Source organism: Geotrypetes seraphini, chromosome 18 (assembly GCF_902459505.1).
Source record: "Geotrypetes seraphini chromosome 18, aGeoSer1.1, whole genome shotgun sequence".
NCBI classification, from domain to species: domain Eukaryota; kingdom Metazoa; phylum Chordata; class Amphibia; order Gymnophiona; family Dermophiidae; genus Geotrypetes; species Geotrypetes seraphini.
The window spans coordinates 24,007,011-24,022,921 of NC_047101.1; the positions used below are offsets into that span (position 1 = coordinate 24,007,011).

At 44.3% G+C, this 15,911-nt stretch overlaps 1 protein-coding gene across 2 annotated transcripts in view; it reads left to right on the forward strand.

Annotated features, from left to right (window-relative positions):
- Positions 1 to 2,949: 2,949 nt before the first annotated feature.
- PDGFRB (platelet derived growth factor receptor beta) overlaps positions 2,950 to 15,911 on the forward strand; it is a 145,709-nt gene continuing 132,747 nt past the window's right edge. The window contains exon 1 of one of the 2 annotated variants that reach the window (XM_033927260.1): positions 2,950 to 3,607. The gene's annotated coding sequence lies outside the window, so the exon portion shown is untranslated. Of the gene's footprint in view, positions 3,608 to 3,785; positions 3,809 to 15,911 lie in introns of those variants that run through there. The other variant, XM_033927261.1, reaches the window with a different exon arrangement.

The following is a 15,911-nucleotide window of genomic DNA, read 5'->3' on the forward strand; positions in this document are numbered from 1 at the left end:
GATTCAAGACAAAGTTAGACAAGTTCCTGCTGAACCAAAGGGCCGCCGCGTGAGCGGACTGCTGGGCATGATGGACCACTGGTCTGGTATTTCTCAGGTTGGGCTGGCATCTTTCAGCTGCTCACTGACCCACCCGAGCAGCAGGAATGAGAAATCTTTGAAATGCCCCAGTTAAACAAACATCTCTATTTTCGAGTGGGGACGATGTTAAAGAGAGCACTAGAGAGTGACATGGGTAGAACGTTTACCCCATCCCTGCAGGCTCCATCTCTGCCCCCACCCCATCCCCATGAGCTCTGTCCCTGTCTCCACAGCCTCTGTCATCCTTTGCACAAGCCTCGAACATTTATGGGATTTTAGATTTAAATCTTTTTATTAACGTACAAAAAGGGTCAATGCTCTGTACAAACAACTGTCTCAGAGATCACAAATAGCACCTTCCATTTTTCTCTGGTTTTTGTACAACCTTCCCAAAGATTCAGTTGACTGTTTTTACATCATCAGGGAAGGTAATCAGATTGACTCTTAGACACAGGTGTAGGCGAGAATCTGAACGGTGTAGTGGATGAACAGGAAAATAAGTGTCTATTAAATATTAGAAATGTTCCCTATGGATCGTCATAAATGTCGTCTTTTTCTTGTCACGACCGGGATAGCCATGCAGATGGTAAGCTGAAATTGGAAGAGCTACGACCGCCTAAATTTTCCTTTCCGGTGGGCAAATTTGTGCTCCAGCTATAGATATGAAAAAATGAAAGCCGATAGTTTGGGGCACAGTAATTTATTTAAGCTGGTTTGGGGGCCGTTGACATCATATATTACCTCACTCTAGTAGGTCTTTGATTATGAGTCAGTTTTGGTTTATTTTTGTATACATCCAGGAAAGGTGGGGGGGGGGGGGGCTATTTCTGGCCTAATTTGACTTTTTAGTATGTCCATCTGGGGTGGGAGGATATTTTTAATCTGAATAGGGTAAGGTTATTGGGATAGTCTATGTTTCTGTGTTTTATTGAATAATCATTGTATGTGGGGGGAGAAAATGTTTGGTTATGCATATTTGTAAGTTGAATGTGCTTTTATTAACTTATTATATGATACGATATATATTTGTGTATTGCACTTTTGAAGTTTAGAAAATCAATAAAGAATTTTTTTTAAAAAGAGAAATGTTCCCTGATGCCAACAACGATGGATGAATCTGTTGCAATAACAGTAAGATGCTTAAGCCGCTGGGCACATTATGGAAGGATGCTGCATATGACAGACAAGACATACTTTGTCCCCATCCCTGTCATTCTCTAGTCTAAAAGGCACTTCACACAAGACAGCTATTTAGTTATCAAAACCCTTAAAAATTATTCCAAGACAATAGGATCATCATTGTAGCTCATTTTACTTTCCGAAACTGTCTTATAGGAAATGTAGTAAAAATGCTCCAAAACAATTCATCTAATCCAGTGGTCTCAAACTCAAACCCCTTTCAGGGCCACATTTTGGATTTGTAGGTACTTGGAGGGCCTCAGAAAAAAAATAGTTAATGTCTTATTAAAGAAATGACAATTTTGCATGAGATAAAACTCCTTATAGTTTATAAATCTTTCTTTTTGGCTGTCTTAATAATATTGTTATTTATAGCTAAAGAGACATATGATCAAGAAACTTTTATTTTACTTTTGTGACTATGATAAACATACTGAGGGCCTCAAAATAGTACCGTGCGGGCTGTGAGTTTGAGACCACTGCTATAGGCTAAGGCTCTTTACACCTGCATGGTGATGTCATAGAACTTTATGATTATAGAAACATTGTAACATGATGGCAGATAAAGGCCAAATGGCTCATCCCGTCTGCCCATCCGCAGCATCCACTATCTCCTCCTCTCCCTATTGGCTAAGGCTCTTTACACTTGCATTGTGATGTCATAGAACTTTATGGTTATAGAAACATTGTAACATGATGGCAGAAAAAGGCCAAATGGCTCATCCAGAGCATCCACTATCTCCTCCTCTCCCTATTGGCTAAGGCTCTTTACACCTGCATTGTGATGTCATAGAACTTTATGATGATAGAAACATTGTAACATGATGGCAGATAAAGGCCAAATGGCCCATCCAGAGCATCCACTATCTCCTCCTCTCCCTATTGGCTAAGGCTCTTTACACCTGCATTGTGATGTCATAGAACTTTATGATTATAGAAACATAGTAACATGATGGCAGATAAAGGCCAAATGGCTCATCCAGAGCATCCACTATCTCCTCCTCTCCCTATTGGCTAAGGCTCTTAACATTTGCATCTCCTCTTCCTATAGGCCACTGGTCTCAAACTCAAACCCTTTGCAGGGCCACATTTTGGATTTGTAGGTACTTGGAGGGCCTCAGAAAAAAATAGTTAATGTCTTATTAAAGAAATGACAATTTTGCATGAGATAAAACTCTTTATAGTTTATAAATCTTTCTTTTTGGCTGTCTTAATAATAATATTGTTATTTATAGCTAAAGAGACTTATGATCAAGAAACTTTTATTTTACTTTTATGACTATAATAAACATACTGAGGGTCTCAAAATAGTACCTGGAGGGCCACGAGTTTGAGCCCACTGATCTAATCTAATGCTTGGCTTTATATACCGAGACTTCAATCCAGGAAAGTTGGACTCGGTTTACAATCCTTAGCTTAATTAGCAGTGATTTCTTTTTCTAACCAAAGCTGCTCTCTTACAGAGAAAAAAAAGAAATGACGGGCTACTGAGGTTTGACTACAAGCCTAGTCCGTTTAGAGAGGTGCGGGGGGGGGGGGGGGGGGCTTCGGTTAATTTGTGGAGTCACTTTAAGACAGGCGGTCTTTAATAAAGCCATGACTCAGCTGCTGGCGTGAGCTCCGGATTTTCTAAACATCCCCTCATATCCTGAGAAAGAAGGAAAAAAAAAAAAAGGGAAAAGGCCAGAATTGAAACCAGATTCGCACATCCACACAGGGTAGAGGAGAGTGGCCCAGAGAAGGGGGGGGGGGGGGCGGCGGCGACTGCAAGCTTCGCCTGAAGCCCCCTTTCCTTAGGAGGCAGCCGAGCGACGAGTGACAACGCTTACTCCGCCCGCAGCAAAAGCGTCTATTCCACGGCTAGCTCGAGAGGAAGTTGGAAACTAACCGTGCAACTTCCCAACTTGCTCCAGCAGGGGCTAAAAAAAACAAAACAACAACCCAGAAAGTAAAAGGAAGAACATTTGGAACTAAAACACGGGCGGAATTTCCACTCCTGGCTTTTTTTTTTTTTTTTGGACGTTGGCTATTTCTCTGCCCTCTTTCCCCCCTCCTTCCAGAATACATCTTTTTGTTTGTTTGTTTTGTTTACTGGGAACAGAAGTAAAGAGATTCAGCGAGACCTAGCTGAAAAAAAACGGAGCGCTTTCCCTCGTCTGGATGCCCGGGTTGATGATGCAGGGAGGAAGGCTGGAGGGGGCTTTGGCAGAGGCAGCACCAGCTCTCCTTTTATAAAAGGGAAAGCGTTTCAGATTGTTAAGCTTGGCTTAAGACATCAAGAAGAACCACACAGGCAGAGGCGAGAGGGGAGGTGAACACAACGATTTCAGGTTTCAGAAGAGTCCAGGTAAGCCAAGTTGCACACGTGTAGAGCGGATCCTTTCTGGCTGCTAATAATGACAAGACTTCTCACCTTTCCCTCACCCTCCTTTAGGGGGCGCGCTGCTGGCTTTCCCCTTCTTTCCTCGCGTTTCTCGGTCAAGCTGAAAATGGTTCTGAGAAAACCAGAAGGGACAGTTTCTGGTAAAAGTTGTGGTGTGATTACCTCGTAGGTTTTGCAGCTCTTTTTCCGTTCTACCCCCCCCCCCCCCCGCTTTTTTCCCCTTCCCTTCTTAATTAATTAGTTCTGGGAGATCTGTAAGGAAAATTTCAAACCCGTGATTCTCTTTACAGGAGCCATGACTTGGTAAAATTGCAAACCCGAATTCGCAGTTGGGTCGTTTTTGAGTGAATCTGACAATTGTTTTCATGTTAATAACAATAAATTTATTCTTTTATACCGCCATAACCATAAGAACAATCGGTGAAATACATTCATACCGTGAAAATAAAATCTTACAATAAAAGCTAAAAATATGATTACAATCTTAAAAATACCCAACTAAGTAATAAATTTGACAAACAGAGAAGACTTGACTAATTTTCGATAAAAACAATAGGACATGGCTTGATGAATACATTCACCAAGCCAGAATTGCAGTTTACCTGCCTGAAACGCTAAGGTCCTATCAAAGAAGGTCTTATGTCAGACACCATTTGGCTTAGGATAGGCCAAGGGTAGGTAATTCCAGTCCTTGAGAGCCAGAGCCAGGTCAGGTTTTCAGGATATACACAATAAATATGCATGAGATAGATTTGCATCTCAAGTAGACAGTGCATGCAAATCCATCTCATACATATTCATGGTGGATATCCTGAAAACCTGACCTGGCTCCGGCTCTTGAGGACCGGAATTGCCTACCCCCTGGGATAGGCAAATAAGTGAGAACTTCTTGTATTCCTTGATGGTCTATATCAGGGGTAGGGAACTCCGGTCCTTGAGAGCCGTATGCCAGTCGGGTTTTCAGGATTTCCCCAATGAATATGCATGAGATCTATTTGCATGCACTGCTTTCAGTGCAGAGTCATTGGGGAAATCCTGAAAACCCGACTGGAATACGGCTCTCGAGGGCCGGAGTTCCCTACCCCTGGTCTATATCAGTGGTTCCCAACCCTCTCCTGGAGGACCACCAGGCCAGTCGGGTTTTCAGGATAGCCCTAATGAATATGCATGAGAGAGATCTACATATAATATGCTCCATGCATATTCATTAGGGCTAGCCTGAAAACCCGACTGGCCTGGTGGTCCTCCAGGACAGGATTGGGAACCACTGATGTATAGAACAAATTGAAATAAAGTATTAAAAAAAAAAAAACAAACCTGGAATAAAAGGAGTGGACTAGAGTTGGAGGCGAGCGATGAGAATGGATAAGCTCCAGACAATCCCAACGTTATTCTCCTTTCTGTGTTATTTCTAAAAACTTATTAGGCCGCATGAATCACATGGCTCCTTGCACGAAGATGTCACTTCAATGGCCCATATGGCAAAAGAGGCACCATAGTAAGCCCTAATTCCTCATCAATGTAGAATTTAGAACAGACAGTGTGTGGCACAGTGGTTAAAGCTACAGGCTCGGCACCCTGGGATTGTGGGTTCAAACCCACGCTGCTCCTTGTGACCCTGGGCAAGTCACTTAATCCCCCCATTGCCCCAGGTACAATAGATAGATTGTGAGCCCACCGGGACAGACAGGGAAAAATGCTTGAGTACCTGAATAAATTAATGTAAACTATCCATATATTATTATAAGAAGAGGCAGGATATCGGACTGAAATGGAGAAAAAGTGATAAAAAGACAAACAGAGAAAAGGACAAATTATCAAAGGATTCACAAAAGTAGAGAGAAGAAATAAGAGGCAGAAAGAGATAGGCGGAAGAGTGTGGTGCAGAGGTTGTGGTAGGAGCAGATAGTGTCGCTGGTTTTAAGAAAGGTCTGGACATGTTCCTGGAGGAAAAGTCCATAGTCTGTTATTGAGAAAGACACGGGGGAAGCCACTGCTTGCCCTGGATTGGAAGCATGGAACGTGGCTACGCTTTGGGATTTCGGAATCTTGCTATTCTTTGAGATTCTGTATGGAATGTTGCTACTCCTTGGGTTCTGGCCAGACTAGGGACCTGGATTGGCCACCGTGAGAACAGGTTACTGGGCTCGATGGACCATTGGTCTGACCCAGTAAGGCTATTCTTATGTTCTTATGCGGTGGTTAAAGTTACAGTCTCAGCACCCTGAGGTTGGGGGTTCAAACCCATGATGCACCTTGTGACCTTGGGCAAGTCACTTAATCCCCCCCCATTGCCCCAGGTACATTAGATAGATTATGAGCCCGCCAGGACAAACAGGGAAAAATGATTGAGTACCTGAATAAATTCATATAAACCATTCTGATTTCCCCTGGGAGAACGGTATAAAAAATTGAATAAAGAAGGAAATAAGACGGAGGCAAGATAACATCAGCTGTCATGCTAGACCCCCATCTCAGCTGTTACAGATACTGCAGCTGACAGATGTTGTCTTACAACCTATTGTAGGACAGTTAACCTTCACACCAGTTGTCGATGCTCTGATCCTGCTGCCCTTGTCTCAACCACATTTCAAGAACGTCTTTCTTTAATCCCTTGTTGCACTGTGACACCCATTCCGCTCGAAAGCTAAAGGGTGGTGTGGAGGGCAGAGGCTGCCGTGGGGTTGACTGAGCAGACAGTAGAAGGCCCAGGTCAGAGTGCGTCAGCAAACGAGGGGCAACTATAAAGGTCAGATGACACACGGAACCTGGCTTCTGCTTGTATTAAGCCACTTCACTGACACAGGCCTGCAAGAACTGGGAGGGCTCCAGGTTCCGGACAAGACATTTCTACCATATTCCCCACTTCTCTTTCATTTTCTAAAAATAGAAGTTCAATATTTTTAAACCGACCCCCTTCTATATCATATAAGAACAGCCTCCCAATGACCATCTAAACCAGGGGTGTCCAATGTTGGTCCTCGAGGGCCGCAATCCAGTCGGGTTTTCAGGATTTCCCCAATGAATATGCATGAGATCTATTAGCATACAATGAAAGCGGTGCATGCAAATAGACCTCATGTATATTCATTGGGGAAATCCTGAAAATCCGACTGGACTGCGGCCCTCGAGGACCGACATTGGACACCCCTGAGCTAAACGAAACCCTGTTATCTCAAGTTTCAAAAGAAACGAAAGACTCTCCTCTTCGACGCAATATACACTTCCCCCTCCCCATTCGCGGGTTCGGCAATCGCGATTTCACATATTTGCGATTTTTGGGGGAGGGGGAATAAAAGAACCCCCCCCCACACACACACAGTTTAGCCTTCCCCTTGGCGTCCTGGCCTTACCTGATGGTCTAGCGGGCTTTCGGGGCAGGAGCGATCTTACTACACTCCTGCCCCGTGTAGATCGCCAATAGAAAATGGCTGTGGGGAGTTCCCGTCGTAGTCTCGAGAGACTACGGGAACTCACTCTCAGATTTCCTCCCCTCCAATGTAAATTGTATTTCGAATATCTCCTCAGTACTTCTCTATAGGGGACTTCTCCCCCCCCTGCTATATCTCCTCACCCATTTCTTCCATCTTTTGCCAATTCTTGAATTGTACATCACCTTGAATTTATTTAGGCCTAGAGCGACTCGCAAATCAGACATTGTATCCTGCTTCCCCAAAGATCTTACAAGAATTCTTTGAGATCTATAAACCGAGAAGAGAGCTTAGAGACATAAATGGGATGAAATTAAGTTTGGAGGGTAGAATGTCGACTATGCATGCTAGGATCGGAGCAACAATGATGTCTGTGGCTGGCGTAGAACTATGGAATGCCTTGCCTGGGATCCTGCACTTTTGTATGGGGAGGATGAATTTTAAGAAAATGCTGAAAACTCAATGCCTTCCTATGCTAAAGTATATTTTAGTTGATAATCGCCTTTTAGAATTTTTTTGACAGTAATGTATGATTTAAAGCTTGCTTGCATTTCTGAATTGATTGAATTTGCGCTCTATCCCTGTTTATAACAGGGACGATTAATGATGTTGTTTAGACATGCCTATGTTATATGTGATAATCGGAGTGAAACAAGATTTTATGCATGTGATATGGAAACCGCATGGTTGTATGCGGTATAGAAATTTTTTAATAAATAAATCGTAGATTAGATGTCCTTCCGTAAATCTTTAAAAGCTTTTCTATTTGCTAAACATTTTGAAAATTAATCTCCTTGCAATTTTAGCATGTCTTTAATAATTATTGTTAACCGTGTCGAGCTTCCTCTGGTTGATGGCCCGGTATATATAAAGCTAAGGTTTAGTTTAGTTTAGTTTTAGTTTAAAGTTTTGGGGGGTTTTTTGGTGTTTTTTTTAAAGTCCTGTACAGAGCAGAAATAGGGTGGGTGACCAAGGCTTTTACTGTTATAAGAAAACCATTTTCACACGCTGTTCAATCCAGTGCCATAGTCACTTTGGGATTTTATGGAGCTGTGAGGACAGGAAAATTTTGGAAAAGTGTCTGTAGAAATACACTTTCCCAATCGCGTAAAAGACATTGAACATTGTGGCAGCACCAATTGATATTAGTTTAGGCATCCTAAGAATTTTTACCCCCCGAGGACAGCATGTACTAAAACATGGTCATGTCGGGTTTTCTTGGCACATGGTGGTATTGGCTTTGCATATTTGTATCACCTGCCTCCATCATTGGAGTCAGATCCACCCAGGCAAATGAAAGGAGAACTGGAGATGATGTCAGCTTTCTTGTGCCCATTGGGCTCGTTTCGGTTATCCGCAGCCTACCATCAACGGTCCCGTTTGCTTTTTTTTTTACATTAAAGTCAATGGACGTAAACTCCATATATTTGCAATTCGGATAAGCACACAATCCGCTTATGCGCACTGATGTCATAGGTCCAACCTCTGTTCTTTCACCTTACGTTCACTCCGGTTAAATGCAATCGCGTTCTGACTCGGAACGGCTAGGCTTCACACGGTAGCTTAAGCGCTGGGACAGCTGGGAAAGTGAGTGCTCCACTTCCACTCAAGCAGTAGGGCATAGCTTTCCTGTACTTTAGGCTCCAGCAGCCCACGCGCCATATTTAAACTGAGCCGGCTTAGCTACAGCCTCTCCCTACCCTACCCCCACTCCACTCTGTTTAAGCACACATGGAGACCTGGTCCGAAGGGCGTGCACTTAAGCGGAGTCAACTGTACTTGCTTATAGACCAGTGTCAAATCTAGCTTTTCTGGGAAATTAATTTAAAATTTGGGGCCAGATTAAGTAAATGGTATCCAATGTTAGGCACTGTTAAGCTAGTACAGGGTTCCTCCGCAAATTTGCGGTTCACGAATCGTGGACTCCCTCATTCATGGTCTGGCTCCGACTGTCTCTTCCTGTAGTAAAGTTGGGCTACACCAATCAGGAGCTGTGTGTCAAAGCAGGTCCTGATTGGTGTAGCCAGACTTCACTGCAGGAAGAGGCGGTCAAAGCAGGTCCTGATTGGTGTAGCCAGACTTTACTGCAGGAAGAGGCGGTCAAAGCAGGTCCTGATTGGTGTAGCCAGACTTCACTGCAGGAAGAGGCGGTCAAAGCAGGTCCTGATTGGTGTAGCCAGACTTCACTGCAGGAAGAGGCGGTCAAAGCAGGTCCTGATTGGTGTAGCCAGACTTTACTGCAGGAAGAGGCGGTCAAAGCAGACTGTGAGTGATTTTCTTCACCCGCCGGCACTCCAGCTGTCCTCTCCTGCCCTTTGACAGGCGAAAAACCGCATTTGTGGCTTTTTTTAAGGAGTGGTCAATGCTCCCAGGGTCCTTGGAATCTCCCAGCTCTCTGTCACTGTCGTCTTATCCAGTACACACACTGAGGGCTCTCCCAGCCCCTCAGTCTTCTTGCTGACACACGCACCAAGGACTCCTAGTTGTTCCGTCGCCCAGTCTTATCCAGCACACAAACACTAAGGGCTCTCCCAGCCCCTCACTCATCTTCTTGCCAATACATGCACTGAGGACTCGTCTGAATCTTTCTTCACCAGGCCCACCTCTGGTTGTCAAGCCTAAGCCCCTCAAATCCAGGCTCTACCAGGTTCCCAGCTACATTTTCAGCTCTTTTCTTCAGTGTATATGTCCCCATGGATCCTTCCACCACCAGACTTCCATTCTCCGCTACACCAGTCCCCTCTGTCAGGACTGGTCAGCCTGGCCACTCTACTCTATTGTACTGGGCCCCATATCAGCTCCAAACAGCAGTGGTCTTGAGGGTTTACTAGGAATTAGGCCAAAGATTGCCCAGTTCCCAAAGCAGTTTCTTGTTTTCTGAGCGTTCTGTGCTGGGAGCTGTTCTTTTCAGCACCACAGTGCACTTAGGGTGAGTGGACAACCCAGCAACACTAGCAGCTCTATGCAGATTAGCTCCACATTACCATGGCTCAAGCTCTCTCCATGAGCTCCACTGCTTGGACTCCCTCTGCTGGCCCTTGACCGGTACTCCACCCTGTCACAGTTGTAGATACCTACTGGTACTTAACTTGAGTTAGGTGCCATTCTACAAACAGTGCCTAATTTTGAACAGTGCCTAACTTTGATTGACATGCAGTAGGTGCCTTTTATAAAATCAGGCCCATAGTGCTGAGGTGGTCGTTACGATTATGCAGGAGCACTATCTGGATGGTGCCGCTGTATATCTGTCTTAGTTGGACTTATCCAGGTAGCAGGGTCGGCTATTTGGTTAAGTTCATTTAAGTCTTCACCTCTTATTCTCTAATGTCCTTTGATTCAATGGGTATTATTTGTGGTGTTTTATGGTAAATAAGGCCCATATTAAAATAAAAAAAATTAGAAATAAATAGTTATTCTACTGGATAAATATATATATAATAAGCAAACATTAAACAAGCAAAGACTCGGCGTGGATAACTAAAGAAGTGAAGAAAACGATAGGGGATAAGAAGAATTCATGCAAGAAATGGAAAAAAGGGCAAAATCGAGGAGAACTGGAAAGAACACAGGAAGTATCAAAAAGAATGTCACTTCGTGGTTAGAAAAGCAAAAAGAGAATATGAAGAGAGGCTAGCCAGGGAAGCCCGAAATTTCAAACCGTTCTTCAGATATGTTAAAGGGAAGCAGCCGGCTAGGGAGGAGGTGGGACCGCTGGATGACGGATATAGGAAGGGAGTGGTTAAGGAAGAGAAAGAAGTGGCGGAAAGACTAAACATGTTCTTTTCATCAGTATTTACAAAAGAAGACACATCCAACATACCGGAACCTGAACAAATCTTCAAAGGTGACCAAGCAGAAAAATTAACATCCATGGAAGTAAGCCTTGAGGACGTACACAGGGCAGATAGAAAAATTAAAAACTGACAAATCGCTGGGCCTGGACAGAATCCACCCTAGAGTATTGAAAGAACTAAAGGAGGAAATAGCGGAACTACTACAGCAGGTTTGTAATCTATCCCTGAAAACAGGTGTGATCCCGGAGGATTGGAAGATAGCCAATGTTACGCCCATCTTGTAAAAAGGGATCGAGAGGTGACCCAGGGAACTACAGACCGGTAAGTCTGACCTCGATTCCGGGGAAAATGGCGGAAGTGCTGATAAAAGATAGCATCGAGGAGCATCTAGAGAGGCATAAACTTATGAAAACAAGCCAACATGGCTTCTGCAAGGGAAGATCGTGCCTGACGAACTTGTTGCACTTCTTCGAAGGAATTAACAAATGGATGAACAAAGGGGACCCCATAGACATTGTATACGTAGACTTCCAAAAAGCCTTTGACAAGGTACCCCATGAACGCCTACTTCGGAAACTAAAGAACCATGGGGTGGAAGGAGTCATACACAGATGGATCAGGAATTGGTTGGCGGGCAGGAAGCAGAGGGTAGGAGTGAAGGGCCACTATTCAGACTGGAGGAAGGTCACGAGTGGTGTTCCGCAGGGATCGGTGCTTGGACCGCTGCTATTCAATGTATTTATAAATGATCTAGAAACGGGGACGAAGAGCGAAGTAATAAAATTCACAGATGACACCAAGCTATTTAATGGGGCTAGGACTAAAGAGGACTGCAAAGATTTACAAAGGAACCGGAACAAACTAGGGGACTGGGCGACGAGATGGCAGATGAAGTTCAATGTAGAGAAATGTAAAGTCTTACACGTAAGAAACAGAAATCCGAGGTACAGCTACACGATGGGAGGACTGTTATTGAGTGAGAGTTCCCAAGAAAGGGACTTGGAGATAATAGTGGACATGACAATGAAGCCGTCGGCACAATGCGCAGCGGCTGCTATGAAAGCAAATAGAATGCTAGGAATAATCAAGAAAGGTATTACAAGCAGAATGAAAGAAGTTATCTTGCCATTGTATCGGGCGATGGTACACCCGCATCTGGAGTACTGCATCCAATATTGGTCGCCGTACCTAAAGAAGGATATGGCGATACTCGAGAGGGTTCAGAAGAGAGCAACACGTTTGATAAAAGGTATGGAAAACCTTTCATACGCTGAAAGATTAGAGAGATTGAGGCTTTTTTTTGCTGGAGAAGCGGAGACTTAGAGGGGATATGATAGAGACTTACAAGATCAAGAAGGGCATAGAGAAAGTGGAGAGGGACAGATTCTTCAAACTTTCGACAACTACAAGAACGAGAGGGCATTCGGAAAAAGTAAAAGGGGACAGATTCAGAACCAATGCTAGGAAGTTCTTCTTCACCCAACGGTGGTGGACACCTGGAATGCACTTCCAGAGGGAGTGATAGGACAGAGTAAGGTATTGGAGTTCAAGAAGGGATTGGACAATTTTCTGAAGGAAAAGGGGATAGAAGGGTATAGATAGAGGGCTACTATACAGGTCCTGGACCTGATGGGCCATCGCGTGAGCGGATTGCTGGGCATGATGGACCTCAGGTCTGAGCCAGCAGAGGCATGGCTTTTGTTCTTATGTTAAACCGGACTGTGGATTGTAGATTAGATGAGTAATTGAATTCAAATTCTCACTGTATTTTATATGTAGGGACAAGCCTCAGATAACGGAGCAAATCTTTCCGTGTTTGGGATTTCTTCAAGAAAGAGAAACCATCTTTTCTTGCACTCCTTTTAACATCACAGGCTTGAAGCCCACCTCCCTACCAAATAAATAATTACCGTATTTTCACTCATATACCGCGCACTAGAGAATGACACGGGGAGCGATCCCCGCAGTGAGCCGCGGCGTGGCTGCGGTTTGACTGCGGGTTATGGAGACTCCATAGCCAAATCGCCGCAGACACGGGGACAAAAGTTTTCACCGCCCGCAAAAACGGTGAAAAGATTTGTCCCCGCAGGCCAATGTACCCCCTTCTAGGAACCGCTATTTACCTGTGTTTCACCGTGTTCGTGACCGGGTGTTTGATGTCTCCGCCATGTTGTCTGTCTCCTCCAACTCTCGATCCAACTTGCACGTTGCCGCATTGACTCCGCCCCCCAATATACTGGCTCCTCATTTGTCAGATCAAAGTAGGGGACCAATCGCTACTGCCGCACATGATATTTAATGGCTTGTAGTGCAGCAGTAGCGATTGTGATTTCGGAGCCGAGCAGAGGATTTGGATTTCGCAGCTTTTTGAAAACCTGAAAACTTCGTCGGTTACAAGCTGAGGTAAGGAAAGGAATGTTTGTGTAAAAAAAAAAACCAGCTCCGTGCTGAGGTCTGGCTGAGCTACTCTTTCCAATAGCATACACATTCTCATGCTGAAATTTTCATTTGCTCTGATGCAGGTGAGATTATTTGCTTTTAGGGTCTCTTTTACTAAGCCACATTAGAGGTTTCTAGTAGGACTGTTTGTGTGAAAAAAAAAAAAAAACCAGCTCCGTGCTGAAGTCTGGCTGGGCTACTCTTGCAGCACTGAGCTGGTTCTTTTTTTTTTTTTAATCAGAGTGCAAAGCCAATAAGATTATTTTATTTCCAACCCCTTTGCATGTAAGACTGTGTAGTTTTATGTCTGTGCATTGCTAGCCCCAGGGGTGGTGGAAGATTAGTGATTGAAAAATTGTATGAAAAATAACTATTTTAAATTTAGTGATCAAAATGTGTCAGTTTTGAGAATTTATATTAATTAATTTTTTCTCTGCGTGTTTTGTTTTTGTATAGTTATTAACTAATATTTAACTAAGTTTTAAAGTTTTAAAGAATGTTTCCTTTATACGTAAATAAAGAAAAGTATATAAAATCGTACCCGTTTGAGGCTTTTATGTATGCAGCGGTGACGGGGCGGTGAATGGGGTTGCAGTGGCGGTGACGGGGCGGTGAATGGGGTGGCAGTGGCGGTGACGGGGCGGTGCAGAGGATGGTGAGACGGGGACGGGGCGGTGACGGTGACCAATTTTTTCACCGTGTCATTCTCTACTGCGCACCCGTGTAAAACGCGCACATGGGTATAGCGCGCGGGAAACTGTAATTTATGTAAATAAATTTTTATATACTGCGCACACCCGTATACCGCGCATGCCGCCCCGACTCTCCCGTCGCTGCCCGACTCTCCTTTAGTTCGCCCCGACTCTCCTCTCCCCCTTGAAGTCCGGTCCCCCCTTGAAGTCCTGTCCCCATCCTGAAAGCCTGATGCCCCCCCCACGTCCAATTCACCCCCCCCCCCGCAGGACCGCTCGCACCCCCACCCCGAAGGACCGCTCGTGCTCGAACACGCACCCGCACTCCCACACTGAAGGACCGCTCGCACCCCCACTCTGACATCAGAGAAAGGGCGGGACCGCCGGAAGAGGAAGCAGCGTAGACGCAGGGCTAAGAGAAGGGGCAGGACCGCCGGCAGAGGAAGCAACAGGACGACGGTAGGCAGCTTCTACATGATGGGGGGGTGGGGAGGCTGTGGGGGTGCAAGCGGTCCTTCGGGGTGGGGGTGCGGGTGCGGGTTCGAGCGCGAGCGGTCCTTCGGGGTGGGGATGCGAGCGGTCCTGCGGGGTGAATCGGACGTCGGGGGGGGGAACTGTGTAAAAAAAAAGGGGATAACGCGCTCACACGTATAACGCGCACGGTTATGCACAGTTTGTAAAAATCGTGTATAACGCGTGCGTTATATGCGTGAAAATACAGTAATTTTGATTGCTAAATTGATTTTATTACTATTATCCTCCCTTTTATTCATTAATTTAATCCATTTTTATCCACTATTTATTTCATTCACAATTTTAAAATTCTAATGTAAAAAATCTTAATATAAAAATGCTTCTTAGTTTTCTAATTTGAAATTCTCTCTACACACATCCATCTGCCAATTTGATACTCGGAACTATCAATAAAAATAGTGCTAAATGCAATACAGTGCCTTACATGTGCTTCTATATTATAAATATTTCAATTCGATTTTAAGTACATTTGATGCTTCAATTCATTTCAATTCATCTAGTTGCAATTCATATGTTCATACGTTCATTCATTCCTTGATTGATTCATTGCAAGTGCTCCTGTGTTTTAAATGCTTCAGCTCCTTAGATACTTCAACATATTGTAATATGATTCGAAGAATTCTTCTAGGGCTCCTTTTTATCAAGGCGCTCTACGGGGATTAGCGCGTCGGACATTTCATCACGCGCTATCCCCCGCGGCAGCCTGAAATCCTAATGCCTCGTCAATGGAGGCGCTAGGTACCAGCGCGGCAGGCGGTTTAACGCACGGTATTCCGCACGTTAAACCACTACCGCGCCTTTGCAAAAGAACCCCATAGAGCACTTAGCTCAAGTTCATTCAGATTCGCTCTTTTTCAAAACCGCAGCCGTTGCTTAAATTTCGTTATAATCTTCCAACGAGGCCTGCGTTTCGCGGGACTGGCTTCAAACCCGCTGCATCGGGGATATGATTTGAGCGATGCTTCTTTTTGTAGCCTCGCATCTCTGTTAGCCATAAATCTTCATTGATGACAAACTCTAATACAGTTCCCCAAAATCTCAGATGTGAATAAAATAAAACAAGGCAGAAATAAAGGAGACTCTGTAACAATGAGCAGGTCTCTCCTGGAATTCTTGATCAAAATTGACATGAAAAAAGGGCTTTGATTTGCAATTAAGTTTTGATTTACAAGTACGGTTTGTGGTTGATTCAGATTTGTCGAATCACATTTTCTGCAAAACAATTCAAGGCGATGAACAATAAAAATTAAATCTTAGGAAGGAACTCAATTTAAATCATAGAGAAGCAAACCGTTCATACAAGAAAACATTCATGCATCTTGGCAATGAACAGCAACCTTCACATTTATGTCCAAAATAGGGTTCGTTATCTGTCACC